Below are 21,382 nucleotides of genomic sequence, written 5' to 3' on the forward strand. Positions count from 1 at the left end.
TTCATCAGAAACACACATTTTGGATAATGAAGTCTTACCTAATGAAACTGATAATCATCACATAGAACATACAGAGGGACCACTTACATCTCTGACGCTCACTTTCATCCTCATCATCATCATTGTCACACAGTGGCTCGTGTACTTCACTCCTCATGTGCATTCAATCATCTCATATTATGCCCATGTGCAATACTCATTTTCTGAATGTATGATTTCATATAAGATAAGATAAGATACAACTTTATTCTCCCGAGGGACATTGGGTGTTGACAGAGGGAGTGAAACATGAGGGAGGAGGACCAGGTGAGGCCTGCTGCTCAGAGGTCCAAAATGCTTACTGCACCGGGTATTCCCAGGCGGTCTCCCATCCAAGTACTAACCTGGACCGACACTGCTTAGCTTCCGAGATCAGACGAGATTGGGCGTGTTCAGAGTGGTATGGCCTTAAACAAGGAAAGCAGCCACTCAGAGGCTCTTTATAGGTGAGACAGACCCAGTTCAAGTCACCGTGTACACATGACTACACTCAAGTTCATGTATATCACAATTGACATGATGCCTTCATCATAAGCACACATTCCAGATAAGATAAGATACAACTTTATTCTCCCGAGGGAAATTGCGTGTTGACAGAGGGAGTGAAACATGAGGGAGGAGGACCAGGTGAGGCCTGCTGCTCAGAGGGCCAAAATGCTTACGGCACCGGGTATTCCCAGGCGGTCTCCCATCCAAGCACTAACCTGGCCCGACGCTGATAAGCTTCCGAGATCAGACGAGATCGGGCGTGTTCAGAGTCATATGGACGTAAACGAGGAGAGCAGCCACACAGAGGCTCTTTATAGGTGAGACAGACCCAGTTCAAGTCACCGTGTACACATGACTACACTCAAGTTCATGTATATCACAATTTACATGATGCCTTCATCAGAAGAACACTAAAATTTCAGATAAGATAAGATACAACTTCATTCTCCCGAGGGAAATTGCGTGTTGACAGAGGGAGTGAAACATGAGGGAGGAGGACCAGGTGAGGCCTTCTGCTCAGAGGGCCAAAATGCTTACGGCACCGGGTATTCCCAGGGGGTCTCCCATCCAAGTACTAACCTGGCCCGACGCTGATTAGCTTCAGAGATCAGACGAGATTGGGCGTGTTCAGAGTGGTATGGCCGTAAACGAGGAGAGCAGCCACACAAAGGCTCTTTATAGGTGAGACAGACCCAGTTCAAGTCACCGTGTACGCATGACTACACTCAAGTTCATGTGTATCACAATTTACATGATGCCTTCATCAGAAACACACATTTCTGGATAATGAAGTCTTACCTAATGAAACTGATAATCATCACATAGAACATACAGAGGGACCACTTACATCTCTGACGCTCACTTTCATCCTCATCATCATCATCATCATCATCATCATCATCGTCACAAAGTGGCTCGTGTACTTCACTCCTCATGTGCATTCAATCATCTCATATTATGCCCATGTGCAATACTCATTTTCTGAATGTATGCTTTCATGTAAGATAAGATAAGATACAACTTTGTTCTCCCGAGGGAAATTGCGTGTTCACAGAGGGAGTGAAACATGAGGGAGGAGGACCAGGTGAGGCCTGCTGCTCAGAGGGCCAAAATGCTTACTGCACCGGGTATTCCCAGGCAGTCTCCCATCCAAGTACTAACCTGGCCCGACGCTGCTTAGCTTCCGAGATCAGACGAGATCGGGCGTGTTCAGAGTGGTATGGCCGTAAACGAGGAGAGCTGCCACACAGAGGCTCTTTATAGGTGAGACAGACCCAGTTTTAGTCACCGTGTACACATGACTACACTCAAGTTCATGTATATCACAATTTACATGATGCCTTTATCAGAAACACACATTTCTGGATAATGAAGTCTTACCTAATGAAACTGATAATCATCACATAGAACATACAGAGGGACCACTTACATCTCTGACGCTCACATTCATCCTCATCATCATCATTGTCACACAGTGGCTCGTGTACTTCACTCCTCATGTGCATTCAATCATCTCATATTATGCCCATGTGCAATACTCATTTTCTGAATGTATGATTTCATATAAGATAAGATAAGATACAACTTTATTCTCCTGAGGGACATTGGGTGTTGACAGAGTGAGTGAAACATGAGGGAGGAGGACCAGGTGAGGCCTGCTGCTCAGAGGGCCAAAATGCTTACAGCACCGGGTATTCCCAGGCGGTTTCCCATCCAAGTACTAACCTGGCCCGACGCTGCTTAGCTTCCGAGATCAGACGAGATCGGGCGTGTTCAGAGTGGTATGGCCGTAAACGAGGAAAGCAGCCACTCAGAGGCTCTTTATAGGTAAGACAGACCCAGTTCACGTCACCGTGTACACAAAACTACACTCAAGTTCATGTATATCACAATTGACATGATGCCGTCATCATAAACACACATTTCAGGTAAGATAAGATACAACTTTATTCTCCCGAGGGACATTGCGTGTTGACAGAGGGAGTGAAACATGAGGGAGGAGGACCAGGTGAGGCCTGCTGCTCAGAGGGCCAAAATGCTTACGGCACCGGGTATTCCCAGGCGGTCTCCCATCCAAGTACTAACCTGTCCCGACGCTGATTAGCTTCCGAGATCAGACGAGATCGGGCGTGTTCAGAGTGGTATGGACGTAAACGAGGAGAGAAGCCACACAGAGGCTCTTTATAGGTGAGACAGACCCAGTTCAAGTCACCGTGTACACATGACTACACTCAAGTTCATGTATATCACAATTTACATGATGCCTTCATCAGAAGAACACTAACATTTCAGATAAGATAAGATGCGACTTTGTTCTTCCGAGGGAAATTGCGTGTTCACAGAGGGAGTGAAACATGAGGGAGGAGGACCAGGTGAGGCCTGCTGCTCAGAGGGCCAAAAAGCTTACGGCACCGGGTATTCCCAGGCGGTCTCCCATCCAAGTACTAACCTGGCCCGACGCTGCTTAGCTTCCGAGAGCAGACGAGATCGGGCGTGTTCAGAGTGGTATGGCCGTAAACGAGGAGAGCAGCCATGCAGAGGCTCTTTATAGGTGAGACAGACCCAGTTCAAGTCACCGTGTACACATGACTACACTCAAGTTCATGTATATCACAATTTACATGATGCCTTCATTAGAAGAACACTAACATTTCAGATAAGATAAGATACCACTTTATTCTCCCGAGGGAAATTGCGTGTTGACAGAGGGCGTGAAACATGAGGGAGGAGGACCAGGTGAGGCCTGCTGCTCAGAGGGCCAAAATGCTTACAGCACCGGGTATTCCCAGGCGGTCTCCCATCCAAGTACTAACCTGGCCCGACGCTGATTAGCTTCCGAGATCAGACGAGATCGGGCGTGTTCAGAGTGGTATGGCCGTAAACGAGTAGAGCAGCCACACAGAGGCTCTTTATAGGTGAGACAGACCTAGTTCAAGTCACCGTGTACACATGACTACACTCAAGTTCATGTATATCACAATTTACATGATGCCTTCACCAGAAACACACATTTCTGGATAATGAAGTCTTACCTAATGAAACTGATAATCATCACATAGAACATACAGAGGGACCACTTACATCTCAGGCGCTCACTTTCATCCTCTTCATCATCATCATCATCATCATCGTCACACAGTTGCTCGTGTACTTCACTCCTCATGTGCATTCAATCATCTCATATTATGCCCATGTGCAATACTCATTTTCTGAATGTATGCTTTCATATAAGATAAGATAAGATACAACTTTATTCTCCTGAGGGACATTGGGTGTTGACAGAGGGAGTGAAACATGAGGGAGGAGGACCAGGTGAGGCCTGCTGCTCAGAGGGCCAAAATGCTTACGGCACCGGGTATTCCCAGGCGGTCTCCCATCCAAGTACTAACCTGGCCCGATGCTGCTTAGCTTCCGAGATCAGATGAGATCGGGCGAGTTCAGAGTGGTATGGCCGTAAACGAGGAAAGCAGCCACACAGAGGCTCTTTATAGGTGAGACAGACCCAGTTCAAGTCACCGTGTACACATGATTACACTCAAGTTCATGTATATCACAATTTACATGATGCCTTCATCAGAAGAACACTAACATTTCAGATAAGATATGATACAACTTTGTTCTCCCGAGGGAAATTGTGTGTTCACAGAGAGAGTGAAACATGAGGGAGGAGGACCAGGTGAGGCCTGCTGCTCAGAGTGCCAAAATTCTTACTGCACCGGGTATTCCCAGGCGGTCTCCTATCCAAGTACTAACCTGGCCCTACGATGCTTAACTTCTGAGATCAGACGAGATCGGGCGTGTTCAGAGTGGTATGGCCGTAAACGAGGAGAGCAGCCACACAGAGGCTCTTTATAGGTGAGACAGACCCAGTTCAAGTCACCGTGTACACATGACTACACTCAAGTTCATGTATATCACAATTTACATGATGCCTTTATCAGAAACACCAGTTCTGGATAATGAAGTCTTACCTAATGAAACTGATAATCATCACATAGAACATACAGAGGGACCACTTACATCTCTGACGCTCACTTTCATCCTCATCATCATCATTGTCACACAGTGGCTCGTGTACTTCACTCCTCATGTGCATTCAATCATCTCATATTATGCCCATGTGCAATACTCATTTTCTGAATGTATGCTTTCATATAAGATAAGATGAGATACAACTTTATTCTCCCGAGGGACATTGGGTGTTGACAGAGGGAGTGAAACATGAGAGAGGAGGACCAGGTGAGGCCTGCTGCTCAGAGGGCCAAAATGCTTACTGCACCGGGTATTCCCAGGCGGTCTCCCATCCAAGTACTAACCTGGCCCGACGCTGATTAGCTTCCGAGATCAGACGAGATCGGGCATGTTCAGAGTGGTATGGCCGTAAACGAGGAGAGCAGCCACACAGAGGCTCTTTATAGGTGAGACAGACCCAGTTCAAGTCACCGTGTACACATGACTACACTCAAGTTCATGTATATCACAATTTACATGATGCCTTCATCAGAAGAACACTAACATTTCAGATAAGATAAGATACAACTTTGTTCTCCCGAGGGAAATTGCATGTTCACAGAGGGAGTGAAACATGAGGGAGGAGGACCAGGTGAGGCCTGCTGCTCAGAGGGCCAAAATGCTTACTGCACCGGGTATTCGCAGGCTGTCTCCCATCCAAGTACTAACCTGGCCCGACGCTGCTTAGCTTCCGAGCTCAGACGAGATCGGGCGTGTTCAGAGTGGTATGGCCGTAAACGAGAAGAGCAGCCACACAGAGGCTCTTTATAGGTGAGACAGACCCAGTTCAAGTCACCGTGTACGCATGACTACACTCAGGTTCATGTATATCACAATTTACATGATGCCTTCATCAGAAGAACACTAACATTTCAGATAAGATAAGATACAACTATATTCTCCCGAGGGAAATTGCGTGTTGACAGAGGGAGTGAAACATGAGGGAGGAGGACCAGGTGAGGCCTGCTGCTCAGAGGGCCAAAATGCTTACTGCACCGGGTATTCCTAGGCGGTCTCCCATCCAAGTACTAACCTGGCCCGACGGTGATTAGCTTCCGAGATCAGACGAGATCGGGCGTGTTCAGAGTGGTATGGCCTTAAACGAGGAAAGCAGCCACACAGAGGCTCTTTATAGGTGAGACAGACCCAGTTCAAGTCACTGTTTACGCATGACTACACTCAAGTTCATGTATATCACAATTTACATGATGCCTTCATGAGAAGAACACTAACATTTCAGATAAGATAAGATACAACTTTATTCTCCCGAGGGAAATTGCGTGTTCACAGAGGGAGTGAAACATGAGGGAGGAGGACCAGGTGAGGCCTGCTGCTCAGAGGGCCAAAATGCTTACTGCACTGGGTATTCCCAGGCGGTCTCCCATCCAAGTACTAACCTGGCCCGACGCTGCTTAGCTTCCGAAATCAGACGAGATCGGGCGTGTTCAGAGTGGTATGGCCGTAAACGAGATGAGCAGCCACACAGAGGCTCTTTATAGGTGAGACAGACCCGGTTCAAGTCACCGTGTACACATGACTACACTCAAGTTCATGTATATCACAATTTACAAGATGCCTTTATCAGAAACACACATTTCTGGATAATGAAGTCTTACCTAATGAAACTGATAATCATCACATAGAACATACAGAGGGACCACTTACATCTCTGACGCTCACTTTCATCCTCATCATCATCATTGCCACACAGTGGCTCGTGTACTTCACTCCTCATGTGCATTCAATCATCTCATATTATGCCCATGTGCAATACTCATTTTCTGAATGTATGCTTTCATATAAGATAAGATAAGATACAACTTTATTCTCCCGAGGGACATTGGGTGTTGACAGAGGGAGTGAAACATGAGGGAGGAGGACCAGGTGAGGCCTGCTGCTCAAAGGGCCAAAATGCTTACGGCACCAGGTATTCCCAGGCGGTTTCCCATCCAAGTACTAACCTGGCCCGACGCTGCTTAGCGTCCGAGATCAGACGAGATCAGGCGTGTTCAGAGTGGTATGGCCGTAAATGAGGAGAGCAGCCACACAGAGGCTCTTTATAGGTGAGACAGACCCAGTTCAAGTCACCGTGTACACATGACTACACTCAAGTTCCTGTATATCACAATTTACATGTTGCCTTCATCAGAAGATCACTAACATTTCAGATAAGATAAGATACAACTTTATTCTCCCGAGGGAAATTGCGTGTTGACAGAGGGAGTGAAACATGAGGGAGGAGGACCAGGTGAGGCCTGCTGCTCAGAGGGCCAAAATGCTTACGGCACCGGGTATTCCCAGGCGGTCTCCCATCCAAGTAGTAACCTGGCCCTACGCTGATCAGCTTCCGGGATCAGACGAGATCGGGCGTGTTCAGAGTGGTATGGCCGTAAACGAGGAGAGCAGCCACACAGAGGCTCTTTATAGGTGAGACAGACCCAGTTCAAGTCACTATGTACGCATGACTACACTCAAGTTCATGTATATCACAATTTACATGATGCCTTCATCAGAAACACACATTTCTGGATAATGAAGTCTTACCTAATGAAACTGATAATCATCACATAGAATATAAAGAGGGACCACTAACATCTCTGACGCTCACTTTCATCATCATCATCATCATCATCATCATCATCGTCACACAGTGGCTCGTGTACTTCACTCCTCATGTGCATTCAATCATCTCATATTTTGCCCATGTGCAATACTCATTTTCTGAATGTATGCTTTCATATAAGATAAGATAAGATAAAACCAGGTGAGGCCTGCTGCTCAGAGGGCCAAAACGCTTACGGCACCGGGTATTCCCAGGCGGTCTCCCATCCAAGTACTAACCTGGCCCGACGCTGCTTAGCTTCCGAGATCAGACGAGATCAGGCGTGTTCAGAGTGGTATGGCCGTAAACGAGGAGAGGAGCCACACAGAGGCTCTTTATAGGTGAGACAGACCCAGTTCAAGTCACCGTGTACGCATGACTACACTCAAGTTCATGTATATCACAATTTACATGATGCCTTCATCAGAAGAACAGTGACATTTCAGATAAGATAAGATACAACTTTATTCTCCCGAGGGAAATTGCGTGTTCACAGAGGGAGTGAAACATGAGGGAGGAGGACCAGGTGAGGTCTGCTGCTCAGAGGGCCAAAATGCTTACTGCACCGGGTATTCCCAGGCGGTCTCCCATCCAAGTACTAACCTGGCCCGACGCTGCTTAGCTTCCGAGATCAGACGAGATCAGGCGTGTTCAGAGTTGTATGGCCGTAAACAAGGAGAGCAGCCACACAGAGGCTCTTTTTAGGTGAGACAGACCCAGTTCAAGTCACCGTGTACACATGACTACACTCAAGTTCATGTATATCACAATTTACATGATGCCTTCATCAGAAACACACATTTCTGGATAATGAAGTCTTACCTAATGAAACTGATAATCATCACATAGAACAAACAAAGGGACCACTTACATCTCTGGCGCTCACTTTCATCCTCATCATCATCATCATCATCATCATCGTCACACAGTGGCTCGTGTACTTCACTCCTCATGTGCATTCAATCATCTCATATTATGCCGATGTGCGATACTCATTTTCTGAATGTATGCTTTCATATAAGATAAGATAAGATAAAACCAGGTGAGGCCTGCTGCTCAGAGGGCCAAAACGCTTACGGCACCGGGTATTCCCAGGCGGTCTCCCATCCAAGTACTAACCTGGCCCGACGCTGTTTAGCTTCCGAGATCAGGCGTGTTCAGAGTGGTATGGCCGTAAACGAGGAGAGTAGCCACACAGAGGCTCTTTATAGGTGAGACAGACCCAGTTCAAGTCACCGTGTACGCATGACTACACTCAAGTTCATGTATATCACAATTTACATGATGCCTTCATCAGAAGAACAGTGACATTTCAGATAAGATAAGATACAACTTTATTCTCCCGAGGGAAATTGCGTGTTCACAGAGGGAGTGAAACATGAGGGAGGAGGACCAGGTGAGGTCTGCTGCTCAGAGGGCCAAAATGCTTACTGCACCGGGTATTCCCAGGCGGTCTCCCATCCAAGTACTAACCTGGCCCGACGCTGCTTAGCTTCCGAGATCAGACGAGATCAGGCGTGTTCAGAGTTGTATGGCCGTAAACAAGGAGAGCAGCCACACAGAGGCTCTTTTTAGGTGAGACAGACCCAGTTCAAGTCACCGTGTACACATGACTACACTCAAGTTCATGTATATCACAATTTACATGATGCCTTCATCAGAAACACACATTTCTGGATAATGAAGTCTTACCTAATGAAACTGATAATCATCACATAGAACATACAAAGGGACAACTTACATCTCTGGCGCTCACTTTCATCCTCATCATCATCATCATCATCATCATCATCATCATCGTCACACACTGGCTCGTGTACTTCACTCCTCATGTGCATTCAATCATCTCATATTATGCCGATGTGCAATACTCATTTTCTGAATGTATGCTTTCATATAAGATAAGATAAGATACAACTTTATTTTCCTGAGGGACATTGGGTGTTGACAGAGGGAGTGAAACATGAGGGAGGAGGACCAGGTGAGGCCTGCTGCTCAGAGGGCCAAAATGCTTACATCACCGGGTATTCCCAGGCGGTCTCCCATCCAAGTACTAACCTGGCCCGACGCTGCTTAGCTTCCGAGATCAGACGAGATCAGGCGTGTTCAGAGTGGTATGGCCGTAAACGAGGAGAGCAGCCACACAGAGGCTCTTTATAGGTGAGACAGACCCAGTTCAAGTCACCGTGTACGCATGACTACACTCAAGTTCATGTATATCACAATTTACATGATGCCTTCATCAGAAGAACACTAACATTTCAGATAAGATAAGATACAACTTTGTTCTCCCGAGGGAAATTGCGTGTTCGCAGAGGGAGTGAAACATGAGGGAGGAGGACCAGGTGAGGCCTGCTGCTCAGAGGGCCAAAATGCTTACGGCACCGGGTATTCCCAGGCGGTCTCCCATCCAAGTACTAACCTGGCCCGACGCTGATTAGCTTCCGAGATCAGACGAGATCGGGCGTGTTCAGAGTGGTATGGCCGTAAACGAGGAGAGCAGCCACAGAGAGGCTCTTTATAGGTGAGACAGACCCAGTTCAAGTCACCGTGTACACATGACTACACTCAAGTTCATGTATATCACAATTTACATGATGCCTTTATCAGAAACACACATTTCTGGATAATGAAGTCTTACCTAATGAAACTGATAATCATCACATAGAACATACAGAGGGACCACTTACATCTCTGACGCTCACTTTCATCATCATCATCATCATCATCGTCACACAGTGGCTCGTGTACTTCACTCCTCATGTGCATTCAATCATCTCATATTATGCCCATGTGCAATACTCATTTTCTGAATGTATGCTTTCATATAAGATAAGATAAGATACAACTTTATTCTCCCGAGGGACATTGGGTGTTGACAGAGGGAGTTAAACATGAGGGAGGAGGACCAGGTGAGGCCTGCTGCTCAGAGGGCCAAAATGCTAACGGCACCGGGTATTCCCAGGCAGTCTCCCATCCAAGTACTAACCTGGCCCGACGCTGACCAGCTTCCGAGATCAGACGAGATCGGGCCTGTTCAGAGTGGTATGGCTGTAAACGAGGAGAGCAGCCACACAGAGGCTCTTTATAGGTGAGACAGACCCAGTTCAAGTCACCGTGTACACATGACTACACTCAAGTTCATGTATATCACAATTTACATGATGCCTTCATCAGTAACACACATTTCTGGATAATGAAGTCTTACCTAATGAAACCGATAATCATCACATAGAACATAAAGAGGGACCACTAACATCTCTGACGCTCACTTTCATCCTCATCATCATCATCGTCACACAGTGGCTCGTGTACATCACTCCTCATATGCATTCAATCATCTCATATTATGCCCATGTGCAATACTCATTTTCTGAATGTATGCTTTCATATAAGATAAGATAAGATAAAACCAGGTGAGGCCTGCTGCTCAGAGGGCCAAAACGCTTATGGCACCGGGTATTCCCAGGCGGTCTCCCATCCAAGTACTAACCTGGCCCGACGCTGCTTAGCTTCCGAGATCAGACGAGATCGGGCGTGTTCAGAGTGGTCTGGCCGTAAACGAGGAGAGGAGCCACACAGAGGCTCTTTATAGGTGAGACAGACCCAGTTCAAGTCACCGTGTACGCATGACTACACTCAAGTTCATGTATATCACAATTTACATGATGCCTTCATCAGAAGAACACTAACATTTCAGATAAGATAAGATACAACTTTGTTCTCCCGAGGGAAATTGCGTGTTCACAGAGGGAGTGAAACATGAGGGAGGAGGACCAGGTGAGGCCTGCTGCTCAGAGGGCCAAAATGCTTACGGCACCGGGTATTCCCAGGCGGTCTCCCATCCAAGTACTAACCTGGCCCGACGCTGATTAGCTTCCGAGATCAGACTAGATCGGGCATGTTCAGAGTGGTATGGCCGTAAACGAAGAGAGCAGCCACACAGAGGCTCTTTATAGGTGAGACAGACCCAGTTCAAGTCACCGTGTACACATGACTACACTCAAGTTCATGTATATCACAATTTACATGATGCCTTTATCAGAAACACACATTTCTGGATAATGAAGTCTTACCTAATGAAACTGATAATCATCACATAGAACATACAGAGGGACCACTTACATCTCTGGCGCTCACTTTCATCCTCATCATCATCATCATCATCATCATCATCGTCACACAGTGGCTCGTGTACTTCACTCCTCATGTGCATTCAATCATCTCATATTATGCCCATGTGCAATACTCATTTTCTGAATGTATGCTTTCATATAAGATAAATAAGATACAACTTTATTCTCATGAGGGACATTGGGTGTTGACAGAGGGAGTGAAACATGAGGGAGGAGGACCAGGTGAGGCCTGCTGCTCAGAGGGCCAAAATGCTTACGGCACCGGTTATTCCCAGGCGGTCTCCCATCCAAGTACTAACCTGGCCCGACGCTGATTAGCTTCCGAGATCAGACGAGATCGGGCGTGTTCAGAGTGGTATGGCCGTAAACGAGGAGAGCAGCCACACAGAGGCTCTTTATAGGTGAGACAGACCCAGTTCAAGTCACTTTGTACACATGACTACACTCAAGTTCATGTATATCACAATTTACATGATGCCTTCATCAGAAGAACACTAACATTTCAGATAAGATAAGATACAACTTTGTTCTCCCGAGGGAAATTGCGTGTTCACAGAGGGAGTGAAACATGAGGGAGGAGGACCAGGTGAGGCCTGCTGCTCAGAGGGCCAAAACGCTTACTGCACCGGGTATTCCCAGGCGGTCTCCCATCCAAGTACTAACCTGGCCCGACGCTGCTTAGCTTCCGAGATCAGACGAGATCGGGCGTGTTCAGAGTGGTATGGCCGTAAACGAGGAGAGCAGCCACACAGAGGCTCTTTATAGGTGAGACAGACCCAGTTCAAGTCACCGTGTACACATGACTACACTCAAGTTCATGTATATCACAATTTACATGATGCCTTTATCAGAAACACACATTTCTGGATAATGAAGTCTTACCTAATGAAACTGATAATCATCACATAGAACATACAGAGGGACCACTTACATCTCTGACGCTCACTTTCATCCTCATCATCATCATTGTCACACAGTGGCTCGTGTACTTCACTCCTCATGTGCATTCAATCATCTCATATTATGCCCATGTGCAATACTCATTTTCTGAATGTATGATTTCATATAAGATAAGATAAGATACAACTTCATTCTCCTGAGGGACATTGGGTGTTGACAGAGGGAGTGAAACATGAGGGAGGAGGACCAGGTGAGGCCTGCTGCTCAGAGGGCCAAAATTCTTACGGCACCGGGTATTCCCAGGCGGTCTCCCATCCAAGTACTAACCTGGCCCGACGCTGCTTTGCTTCCGAGATCAGACGAGATCAGGCGTGTTCAGAGTGGTATAGCCGTAAACGAGGGGAGCAGCCACACAGAGGCTCTTTATAGGTGAGACAGACCCAGTTCAAGTCACCGTGTACACATGACTACACTCAAGTTCATGTATATCACAATTTATATGTTGCCTTCATCAGAAGAACACTAACATTTCAGATAAGATAAGATACAACTTTATTCTCCCGAGGGAAATTGCATGTTGACAGAGGGAGTGAAACATGAGGGAGGAGGACCAGGTGAGGCCTGCTGCTCAGAGGGCCAAAATGCTTACGGCACCGGGTATTCCCAGGCGGTCTCCCATCCAAGTACTAACCTGGCCCGACGCTGATTAGCTTCCGAGATCAGACGAGATCGGGCGTGTTCAGAGTGGTATGGCCGTAAACGAGGAGAGCAGCCACACAGAGGCTCTTTATAGGTGAGACAGACCCAGTTCAAGTCACCGTGTACACATGACTACACTCAAGTTCATGTATATCACAATTTACATGATGCCTTCATCAGAAGAACACTAACATTTCAGATAAGATAAGATACAACTTTATTCTCCCGAGGGAAATTGCGTGTTCACAGAGGGAGTGAAACATGAGGGAGGAGGACCAGGTGAGGCCTTCTGCTCAGAGGGCCAAAGTGCTTACTGCACCGGGTATTCCCAGGTGGTCTCCCATCCAAGTACTAACCTGGCCCGACGCTGCTTAGCTTCCGAGATCAGACGAGATCGGGCGTGTTCAGAGTGGTATGGCCGTAAACGAGGAGAGCAGCCACACAGAGGCTCTTTATAGGTGAGACAGACCCAGTTCAAGTCACCGTGTACACATGACTACACTCAAGTTCATGTATATCACAATTTACATGATGCCTTTATCAGAAACACACATTTCTGGATAATGAAGTCTTACCTAATGAAACTGATAATCATCACATAGAACATACAGAGGGACCACTTACATCTCTGGCGCTCACTTTTATCCTCATCATCATCATCATCATCATCATCATCGTCACACAGTGGCTCGTGTACTACACTCCTCGTGCATTCAATCATCTCAAATTATGCCCATGTGCAATACTCATTTTCTGAATGTATGCTTTCATATAAGATAAGATAAGATACAACTTTATTTTCCTGAGGGACATTGGGTGTTGACAGAGGGAGTGAAACATGAGGGAGGAGGACCAGGTGAGGCCTGCTGCTCAGAGGGCCAAAATGCTTACGGCACCGGGTATTCCCAGGCGGTCTCCCATCCAAGTACTAACCTGGCCCGACGCTGATTAGCTTCCGAGATCAGACGAGATCGGGCGTGTTCAGAGTGGTATGGCCGTAAACGAGGAGAGCAGCCACACAGAGGCTCTTTATAGGTGAGACAGACCAAGTTCAAGTCACCGTGTACACATGACTACACTCAAGTTCATGTATATCACAATTTACATGATGCCTTCACCAGAAACACACATTTCTGGATAATGAAGTCTTACCTAATGAAACTGATAATCATCACATAGAACATACAGAGGGACCACTTACATCTCTGACGCTCACTTTCATCATCATCATCATCATCGTCACACAGTGGCTCGTGTACTTCACTCCTCATGTGCATTCAATCATCTCATATTATGCCCATGTGCAATACTCATTTTCTGAATGTATGATTTCATATAAGATAACATAAGATACAACTTTGTTCTCCCGAGGGAAATTGCGTGTTCACAGAGGGAGTGAAACATGAGGGAGGAGGACCAGGTGAGGCCTGCTGCTCAGAGGGCCAAAATGCTTACTGCACCGGGTATTCCCAGGCGGTCCCCCATCCAAGTACGAACCTTGCCTGATGCTGCTTAGCTTCCGAGATCAGACGAGATCGGGCGTGTTTTTTTTTTTGTCTTTTATTATCAAAAAATAAATATTTTTACAAATACATTTTACACAAGTAAATACAAGTCATTTCAAATCAAATCCAATTATTTCCAACAATCCATAACACCATTCATCACATCTTTTTTTTTTTCTTTTTTTTTTTCCTTCACCCATCACCCCTCACCCTTGACCTATTGACATTTGCACCCCACCCTGATTTCCACACACAAATAGACAGTTATCTTCCAGCACCTTTTGTTTGAAATTCTTGTCCCCACCATCCCACAGCAGACTCACATTCCTTTTCATAAAGTTACAGAAAAATCTCCAGATGTTCACTTTTTTGTCCTCGAAATGTGAATAGTTTCTCCGAAGTCTGATGACATGTTTGGCATAACTCAGAATGTAATTGATAAGCCATTTGTTCACCCCTGCTTTCCTTTCCTTATACCCAAATAGAAAAAACCTCTCCCATTTTTCCTTTTCCGTGATTGTGACTCTACATTTTTGAAAGCATTGGTCCAGTTTCTCAAAAAACACTTTTAACTCCTTACATTCAAAAATAAAGTGCCTAAATGTCTCCACTTCCACCTCACATATATCACAAACCTTGCTGTTGAGTCTATTTATCTGGTTTAGCACCAAATTGACAAATATTCTATTGTGTCTGAGCCTGAAATTTGTATCAAAGCACTCTGATGAAATGAACTTCACATTTAGATCTGACCAAATGTGCTCCCTCTGAAGCCCATGGAACTGCCTTAGCCATACTTCCTCAGCTGCCGCTTTCTTCTTTTCCTTTCCCAAAAACACTCTATATAGTATCTTGGAGTTAACTGATCGTATGTCATGCTCTTTCCCTCCTTGGATGAGGGAGAAACTGACCAACTCCAGAGCCTTCTCTGCCCTCCTCCCCTTCACCAGCGCCACCCAGCTACGAGGTAACCCCTCTAAAATTCTCTGGCATAGTCTTTTGATCTCTATTGGTCTCACTTTCCCTAATCTTCCCCTAACCTCCTGGATTACTTCCTCCTGCAGAAATCCACCACCTCTTTGGATAAAGTGCTTCACCTGATTTAAACCTAGTTCCTCCAAGTACCTCCCTGAAAATACCTTCCCCTGACACCTTATTGCCGGATTTCTGAAAACTGGTTGGTGTAACACCTGCTCCGCAGTCTCACATCTAAACTTTAAATCCCCCAGTAAAATATTCCACGCTTCAAGTATTTCCCCTGTAAATGCATTAACCTGTGCTCTTTCCCTTTGCTCCGTTTCCCTACATAGATTAAACACTCCTCTATTATCCCACCCCTGTAGGCAAGAGTCGAGGCACTTCTGCCACGCGTAAATCTTTGCGTTTCCCATAAATTTCCCTAACAGTCGAATCCGTGCACTAAGCTTTTTACTTTTCAGGTCCACCAATTTCAAACCGCCCTCCTTCTGCCCATTGATGAGCACCTTCCTGGCTATCAAATGCTGTTTTATTCCAGATGAAAGCACTCATCATGTCATTCAGCTTTCCTATTACCCTGTCCGGCATTTCACAGACTCTTAGCGCATACTGACACTTGGACAGGAGGAGGGCGTTAGTTACTATCACTTTACCCCTTAGATTCAATTTCCTCCCGGACCAGAAATCCAATCGCATTTTGATTTTTCCCTCTATTTCACCCCACGTTTGTTTTGTTGCTGCATCTCGATTCTTACCTACGTATACACCCAAAACCTTCACCATTTCATTTCTCTTTACAAAATTCCATTTATTTACACAATCGAAACCATCACCAAAGCCCATTAGCTTGGTTTTTTCCGCATTGATTTTGGCCCCAGATGCCCTCTCATAGCACTCTACATGCTGCAGCACCCTGTCTACACTCCTCTCATCCCTAACCGTAATACTTATGTCATCTGCGTACTGGTAGATTTTTGTGTCCGTTTTATCTTCCATTTCAATCCCCAAAATCCCTGGGTCCCTCCTAATGAGGGCAGACAAGGGTTCTGCCGCTATGGAGTATAACATAGCTGAAAGCGGGCATCCTTGCCTGATTGACCTCTCCAGAGCGAAGCTCTCAGTTAACCTCCCGTTTATTTTCACCCTACTGATGGCATTCCTATATATTAACCTAATCCATTTAGTGAAACCTTCCCCGAAACCCATCTTTTCCAGTGTTTTAAACAAAAAATCATGATCCACCCTATCAAACGCCTTCTCTAAATCAACCCCTATGTACAGCCCTCCCTTCTGATTCATTTTGTCAAAGATGTCCTGGATCGATAAGATGATGTCACTAATGTCTCTCCCTACCACACCATAACACTGACAGGGATTCACCACTGTGCCTATCACCTCCTTCAATCTGTTTGCCAGGATTTTAGCCAGTATTTTATAATCTGTATTTAGCAGACTAATTGGCCTATAATTCCCCAAATCACCTTTGTCACCCTTATTCTTATACACCACTCGGATTAGCCCCGTGAAGAAGTCCCCAGATGCTTTCCCCTCCCGCTCCATGCATTGAAAGATTCTCAGGAGAATTGGCTTTATCACCTGTTTAAAGGTGATGTAAAATTCCCCCGATAACCCATCCAGCCCTGGACTTTTGTTCTTATTCAAACCATTTATTGCTCTTTCCAATTCTTCCTCTGTTATGTTTTTATCACAGTCTGCTCTGTCCTCTTCCCCTAATTTTTTTTCTATCCCTTCAAAAACACTGTGGTCTGTAGAGTTTACCTCCATCTTTGAAAAAAGTTTTTTAAAATGTTTATGAGCCACCTCCAGCATTTCCCCTGTCTTCTCCATTGTCTTACCCTCTTCATTTTTCAGGTTTTGCAGATGAGCTTTCTTTTGCTGTCTATTTTCAAGCCCTAAAAAGAAACTTGTATTCTTTTCCCCTTCTAAAATATCCTTCATCCTTGATCTGATAGCTGCCCCTCTGCTCCGTTTCTTCTCAAGCTCATCTAATTGTTTTCTCAGCATGAGATATTTTAGATTGTTGAAGTTTTCCTCTGCAATCGACCTTTCCAGCTCTTTACTAATCTGGTCTCTTAAACTATACTCAGTCCTTCTTTCCTTCTCCATTTTATTTTTACAATAGTTTATTGTCACTTTTTTGATGTGCAATTTCACCTCCTCCCACCACTCCCCCATATTTATACAACCCTCACCCTGCAGTTCTCTTTTTCTTTCTTTCAGTAGATTTTCAACTTTCTCCCTATATTTTCCATCCAGCAAAACACTGTTATTTAAACACCATAACCCTCCACCTTTGTGCTCTTTCTCCCCCAGCTCCACCCATAACCTTGCATGATCGCTAAACCCTGTGAACTCATACCAGCATTTTGAAATCTTTTTTTCCAGCCCAGATGCTAATAGACATAAGTCAATCCTGGACTGTTTAAGTTTCCCCAGAACCGTCTGTCGTCTGGAAAAGCCCCTTTCTCCCATATTGCGCACCCTCCACAGATCTACCAGGTTGAAATAGTCAAAAAGCTCATTTAGCGATTTCCTACTTATATCACTTTTGTATGTATTGTTGCTTGATATATCCAACCTCGTAAGTGCACAGTTAAAATCCCCCACTACACAAATGTTCCCTCCCAAATGCGGTTTTAGTTGATCAAAGAAAATTCCAGGCTTGTTGTCCTCATTCGGTGCATAAATATTCAAAAGTTTGTAAAGCACATTCCTGTAAATAAATTCAATACCGATCACCCTTCCCTCATCATCCTTCACTATTTCCTTAACATTTTGGATCTTATCTCCTTTAGCAAAAATAGCGACTCCGGCTCGTCCATTTACACCGTTGTTTGCCCACACTTTTCCAGCCCATGTATCCCTCAGATAGCTTCTCCACTCCCTTGTCCACTTAGTCTCTTGTACACAGAGGATGTCAAAAGTATCCACCCTTAAAACATCTCGCATCTTGTTAATACATCTTAAGCCGTTTGTGTTTTGCGATAGTATTTTTAACATTGTAAATACATAGAGATAAATCAGGCCCATCATCTTTATGCTACAGTTCACGTCTTACTTTTTCCTCTTTTTGATCCCCTTGTCTTCAGCATCCATTGCAGTCTTCTCTTCCCCAGCTCCTGGCTGTTTCCGAGGTCCATATCAGACTCCGAGTTCCCCGACTCTTGAGACCCCGTCAAGCATATCTCTGAGTCTGATTCTGGGGGCCGCTGAAGTTGAACAATTTTCACCTTCCTCTCCTTTCTCTCCGATGTATCCACACTCTGCCCCTCTGCTGCGTCTCCATGTCCCGGCACCTCAGCTGTCGATCCTCTCACCTCCATTCCTTGCTCTCCGTCCGACTCCAGTATGTCTCTTCCTTTCTCCGCTTCCCCCTCCGCACGATCCTTCTCGGTCTCCTCCCTCTCAGAGATATTCTCTCTCGATTCTTCCTGCTCCTCACGTTGCTTTCCTCCCGTCCCTGGAGCATGATCAACGTCCTCACAAACACATCTGCTGCTCTCCTTTTTGCAGCTCTGGCATTTGTTCCCTCTGCCCATGCACTCCCTTGCATAGTGCCCCTGCTCTCCACATTTTCTACAAAGGAAATCTGGACAGTCCCTCAGGATATGACCAGTCTGTATGCACTGTCTGCACACTTTCACCTGTTTGTCGTGCAAAACTCTGAAGAACTCTGCTCCAAAAGCCGTCTCAAACTTGGTCGAATATGGAAGTGATTGGACCGTCTCCGTGAATTTAACTTTCACGTATCTTGTTCCGTCAGCAATTCTAGTTCCCGGCCACATTCTCCTGATGATCGGGGATACTGCACTCACTCCCCAGCTGTTCAGCTTGCCCAGAATGACGCTGTCCGTGATATACGCCGGCAGCCCCAGAAACGAGACCACCAGCTCATCATTACATAACTCCTTGGACATGATCGCGGTCTGTCCAATTTTTATGCCGTCCAATAGTCTTTCTTTCCCCTTCGGGTGATTCATTGTGATCTCATATTTATTTCTGCCTGTGTACCGGCAGGCGATGATTTTCCCACAAGTGTCTTGTATTGCCTGGATCAGCTCCATTGCGGTCACTTTATCTTCTCCAATCAGCTCCAGGGCGAGCGTTAAATTTTGCTGAAACTCTTCAGCTTTATCCTTAATAATCCGTATCTCTTCCTCTCTGATGATTTCTCTCTCCTGCCCTCTTCCTCCTTCCGCATTTTCGGCTACGTCAGGCGCTGTCACCGCACGTGTGTCCTCCATTTCTCCCGTCATATTCTGACCGTCCACGGTCCTGTACGCCCGATGGTCTTTCACCATCGGCTCGTTTGCCTCGGCCGTCCGGTCCGGGCCCGGTGCAGCGACTCTGGCTCCCTTTCTTCTGGTTCTGACCATACTTGGAGCACAGTATAAACTATTTTCCATCAGGAAAACACAAACCAAACAAACAAATAAATAACTTAAAGTGTCCCCCAGACAGTCAAAACTGCTGGGGGTGGCTCCAAAAACCGAGCAATCAAAGAAACGAAAAATCTGGGCTTAAAGAAACGCCACAGTTCAAACTCAAAATCAAAATTGCCGCACAGGATCAGTCAAAATACACGCACGCCTGGAGCTCACACACACCTCCTCTTACTTCCGTGTTCAGAGTGGTATGGCCGTAAACGAGGAGAGCAGCCACACAGAGGCTCTTTTTAGGTGAGACAGACCCAGTTCAAGTCACCGGGTACACATGACTACACTCAAGTTCATGTATATCACAATTTATATGATGCCTTCATCAGAAACACACATTTCTGGATAATGAAGTCTTACCTAATGAAACTGATAATCATCACATAGAACAAACAGAGGGACCACTTACATCTCTGGCGCTCACTTTCATCCTCATCATCATCATCATCATCATCACCATCATCGTCAAACAGTGGCTCGTGTACTTCACTCCTCATGTGCATTCAATCATCTCATATTATGCCCATGTGCAATACTCACTTTCTGAATGTATGCTTTCATATAAGATAAGATAAGATACAACTTTATTTTCCTGAGGGACATTGGGTGTTGGCAGAGGGAGTGAAACATGAGGGAGGAGGACCAGGTGAGGCCTGCTGCTCAGAGGGCCAAAATGCTTACTGCACCGGGTATTCCCAGGCGGTCTCCCATCCAAGTACTAACCTGGCCCGACGCTGCTTAGCTTCCGAGATCAGACGAGATCGGGCGTGTTCAGAGTGGTATGGCCGTAAACGAGGAGAGCAGCCACACAGAGGCTCTTTATAGGTGAGACAGACCCAGTTCAAGTCACCGTGTACACATGACTACACTCAAGTTCATGTATATCACAATTTACATGATGCCTTCATCAGAAGAACACTAACATTTCAGATAAGATAAGATACAACTTTGTTCTCCCGAGGGAAATTGCGTGTTCACAGAGGGAGTGAAACATGAGGGAGGAGGACCAGGTGAGGCCTGCTGCTCAGAGGGCCAAAATGCTTACTGCACCGGGTATTCCCAGGCGGTCTCCCATCAAAGTACTAACCTGGCCCGACGCTGCTTAGCTTCCGAGATCAGACGAGATCGGGCGTGTTCAGAGTGGTATGGCCGTAAACGAGGAGAGCAGCCACACAGAGGCTCTTTATAGGTGAGACAGACCCAGTTCAAGTCGCCGTGTACACATGACTACACTCAAGTTCATGTATATCACAATTTACATGATGCCTTTATCAGAAACACACATTTCTGGATAATGAAGTCTTACCTAATGAAACTGATAATCATCACATAGAACATACAGAGGGACCACTTACATCTCTGGCGCTCACTTTTATCACCATCATCATCATCATCATCATCATCGTCACACAGTGGCTCGTGTACTTCACTCCTCATGTGCATTCAATCATCTCATATTATGCCCATGTGCAATACTCATTTTCTGAATGTATGATTTCATATAAGATAAGATAAGATACAACTTTATTCTCCTGAGGGACATTGGGTGTTGACAGAGGGAGTGAA

The 21,382-nt window shown here is 45.8% G+C and overlaps 25 non-coding genes and 8 pseudogenes across 25 annotated transcripts; all 33 read right to left on the reverse strand.

The window, feature by feature from the left end:
- Nucleotides 1-334: 334 nt before the first annotated feature.
- Nucleotides 335-453, reverse strand: LOC142998209 (5S ribosomal RNA; annotated as a pseudogene).
- A 241-nt stretch (nucleotides 454-694) lies between these two features.
- Nucleotides 695-813, reverse strand: LOC142998352 (5S ribosomal RNA; annotated as a pseudogene).
- A 245-nt stretch (nucleotides 814-1,058) lies between these two features.
- LOC142997957 (5S ribosomal RNA) lies at nucleotides 1,059-1,177 on the reverse strand. Its single transcript, XR_012962659.1, has one exon. It is a non-coding gene; the product is annotated as a 5S ribosomal RNA (ribosomal RNA).
- A 463-nt stretch (nucleotides 1,178-1,640) lies between these two features.
- LOC142997517 (5S ribosomal RNA) lies at nucleotides 1,641-1,759 on the reverse strand. Its single transcript, XR_012962240.1, has one exon. It is a non-coding gene; the product is annotated as a 5S ribosomal RNA (ribosomal RNA).
- Nucleotides 1,760-2,204: 445 nt separating this feature from the next.
- Nucleotides 2,205-2,323, reverse strand: LOC142998830 (5S ribosomal RNA). Its single transcript, XR_012963120.1, has one exon. It is a non-coding gene; the product is annotated as a 5S ribosomal RNA (ribosomal RNA).
- A 241-nt stretch (nucleotides 2,324-2,564) lies between these two features.
- On the reverse strand, nucleotides 2,565-2,683 carry LOC142997988 (5S ribosomal RNA). Its single transcript, XR_012962689.1, has one exon. It is a non-coding gene; the product is annotated as a 5S ribosomal RNA (ribosomal RNA).
- A 245-nt stretch (nucleotides 2,684-2,928) lies between these two features.
- LOC142998859 (5S ribosomal RNA) lies at nucleotides 2,929-3,047 on the reverse strand. The gene has a single exon (XR_012963147.1). It is a non-coding gene; the product is annotated as a 5S ribosomal RNA (ribosomal RNA).
- Nucleotides 3,048-3,292: 245 nt separating this feature from the next.
- Nucleotides 3,293-3,411, reverse strand: LOC142997103 (5S ribosomal RNA). Its single transcript, XR_012961842.1, has one exon. It is a non-coding gene; the product is annotated as a 5S ribosomal RNA (ribosomal RNA).
- Nucleotides 3,412-3,868: 457 nt separating this feature from the next.
- Nucleotides 3,869-3,987, reverse strand: LOC142997164 (5S ribosomal RNA). Its single transcript, XR_012961899.1, has one exon. It is a non-coding gene; the product is annotated as a 5S ribosomal RNA (ribosomal RNA).
- Nucleotides 3,988-4,232: 245 nt separating this feature from the next.
- LOC142998224 (5S ribosomal RNA) lies at nucleotides 4,233-4,351 on the reverse strand (annotated as a pseudogene).
- A 444-nt stretch (nucleotides 4,352-4,795) lies between these two features.
- On the reverse strand, nucleotides 4,796-4,914 carry LOC142997724 (5S ribosomal RNA). The gene has a single exon (XR_012962436.1). It is a non-coding gene; the product is annotated as a 5S ribosomal RNA (ribosomal RNA).
- Nucleotides 4,915-5,159: 245 nt separating this feature from the next.
- LOC142998099 (5S ribosomal RNA) lies at nucleotides 5,160-5,278 on the reverse strand (annotated as a pseudogene).
- Nucleotides 5,279-5,523: 245 nt separating this feature from the next.
- On the reverse strand, nucleotides 5,524-5,642 carry LOC142998256 (5S ribosomal RNA; annotated as a pseudogene).
- A 245-nt stretch (nucleotides 5,643-5,887) lies between these two features.
- On the reverse strand, nucleotides 5,888-6,006 carry LOC142997937 (5S ribosomal RNA). The gene has a single exon (XR_012962639.1). It is a non-coding gene; the product is annotated as a 5S ribosomal RNA (ribosomal RNA).
- Nucleotides 6,007-6,451: 445 nt separating this feature from the next.
- LOC142997645 (5S ribosomal RNA) lies at nucleotides 6,452-6,570 on the reverse strand. Its single transcript, XR_012962361.1, has one exon. It is a non-coding gene; the product is annotated as a 5S ribosomal RNA (ribosomal RNA).
- Nucleotides 6,571-6,815: 245 nt separating this feature from the next.
- LOC142998142 (5S ribosomal RNA) lies at nucleotides 6,816-6,934 on the reverse strand (annotated as a pseudogene).
- Nucleotides 6,935-7,331: 397 nt separating this feature from the next.
- LOC142997064 (5S ribosomal RNA) lies at nucleotides 7,332-7,450 on the reverse strand. The gene has a single exon (XR_012961804.1). It is a non-coding gene; the product is annotated as a 5S ribosomal RNA (ribosomal RNA).
- A 245-nt stretch (nucleotides 7,451-7,695) lies between these two features.
- LOC142997958 (5S ribosomal RNA) lies at nucleotides 7,696-7,814 on the reverse strand. Its single transcript, XR_012962660.1, has one exon. It is a non-coding gene; the product is annotated as a 5S ribosomal RNA (ribosomal RNA).
- Nucleotides 7,815-8,211: 397 nt separating this feature from the next.
- On the reverse strand, nucleotides 8,212-8,320 carry LOC142998270 (5S ribosomal RNA; annotated as a pseudogene).
- Nucleotides 8,321-8,565: 245 nt separating this feature from the next.
- On the reverse strand, nucleotides 8,566-8,684 carry LOC142997959 (5S ribosomal RNA). Its single transcript, XR_012962661.1, has one exon. It is a non-coding gene; the product is annotated as a 5S ribosomal RNA (ribosomal RNA).
- A 466-nt stretch (nucleotides 8,685-9,150) lies between these two features.
- On the reverse strand, nucleotides 9,151-9,269 carry LOC142997490 (5S ribosomal RNA). Its single transcript, XR_012962214.1, has one exon. It is a non-coding gene; the product is annotated as a 5S ribosomal RNA (ribosomal RNA).
- A 245-nt stretch (nucleotides 9,270-9,514) lies between these two features.
- Nucleotides 9,515-9,633, reverse strand: LOC142998865 (5S ribosomal RNA). The gene has a single exon (XR_012963153.1). It is a non-coding gene; the product is annotated as a 5S ribosomal RNA (ribosomal RNA).
- A 448-nt stretch (nucleotides 9,634-10,081) lies between these two features.
- LOC142998383 (5S ribosomal RNA) lies at nucleotides 10,082-10,200 on the reverse strand (annotated as a pseudogene).
- A 385-nt stretch (nucleotides 10,201-10,585) lies between these two features.
- On the reverse strand, nucleotides 10,586-10,704 carry LOC142997502 (5S ribosomal RNA). The gene has a single exon (XR_012962226.1). It is a non-coding gene; the product is annotated as a 5S ribosomal RNA (ribosomal RNA).
- Nucleotides 10,705-10,949: 245 nt separating this feature from the next.
- Nucleotides 10,950-11,068, reverse strand: LOC142997717 (5S ribosomal RNA). Its single transcript, XR_012962429.1, has one exon. It is a non-coding gene; the product is annotated as a 5S ribosomal RNA (ribosomal RNA).
- A 459-nt stretch (nucleotides 11,069-11,527) lies between these two features.
- Nucleotides 11,528-11,646, reverse strand: LOC142997293 (5S ribosomal RNA). The gene has a single exon (XR_012962024.1). It is a non-coding gene; the product is annotated as a 5S ribosomal RNA (ribosomal RNA).
- A 245-nt stretch (nucleotides 11,647-11,891) lies between these two features.
- On the reverse strand, nucleotides 11,892-12,010 carry LOC142997272 (5S ribosomal RNA). Its single transcript, XR_012962005.1, has one exon. It is a non-coding gene; the product is annotated as a 5S ribosomal RNA (ribosomal RNA).
- Nucleotides 12,011-12,455: 445 nt separating this feature from the next.
- LOC142997747 (5S ribosomal RNA) lies at nucleotides 12,456-12,574 on the reverse strand. Its single transcript, XR_012962458.1, has one exon. It is a non-coding gene; the product is annotated as a 5S ribosomal RNA (ribosomal RNA).
- Nucleotides 12,575-12,819: 245 nt separating this feature from the next.
- LOC142998866 (5S ribosomal RNA) lies at nucleotides 12,820-12,938 on the reverse strand. Its single transcript, XR_012963154.1, has one exon. It is a non-coding gene; the product is annotated as a 5S ribosomal RNA (ribosomal RNA).
- A 245-nt stretch (nucleotides 12,939-13,183) lies between these two features.
- On the reverse strand, nucleotides 13,184-13,302 carry LOC142997157 (5S ribosomal RNA). Its single transcript, XR_012961892.1, has one exon. It is a non-coding gene; the product is annotated as a 5S ribosomal RNA (ribosomal RNA).
- A 458-nt stretch (nucleotides 13,303-13,760) lies between these two features.
- On the reverse strand, nucleotides 13,761-13,879 carry LOC142998867 (5S ribosomal RNA). The gene has a single exon (XR_012963155.1). It is a non-coding gene; the product is annotated as a 5S ribosomal RNA (ribosomal RNA).
- Nucleotides 13,880-20,490: 6,611 nt separating this feature from the next.
- On the reverse strand, nucleotides 20,491-20,609 carry LOC142997168 (5S ribosomal RNA). Its single transcript, XR_012961903.1, has one exon. It is a non-coding gene; the product is annotated as a 5S ribosomal RNA (ribosomal RNA).
- Nucleotides 20,610-20,854: 245 nt separating this feature from the next.
- On the reverse strand, nucleotides 20,855-20,973 carry LOC142997281 (5S ribosomal RNA). Its single transcript, XR_012962014.1, has one exon. It is a non-coding gene; the product is annotated as a 5S ribosomal RNA (ribosomal RNA).
- Between the last annotated feature and the right edge of the window lie 409 nt (nucleotides 20,974-21,382).

This window comes from Genypterus blacodes, unplaced genomic scaffold (assembly GCF_046128005.1).
Source record: "Genypterus blacodes isolate CSIRO-AG114 ecotype Tasmania unplaced genomic scaffold, CSIRO-AGI_Gbla_v1 ptg000039l_1, whole genome shotgun sequence".
NCBI classification, from domain to species: domain Eukaryota; kingdom Metazoa; phylum Chordata; class Actinopteri; order Ophidiiformes; family Ophidiidae; genus Genypterus; species Genypterus blacodes.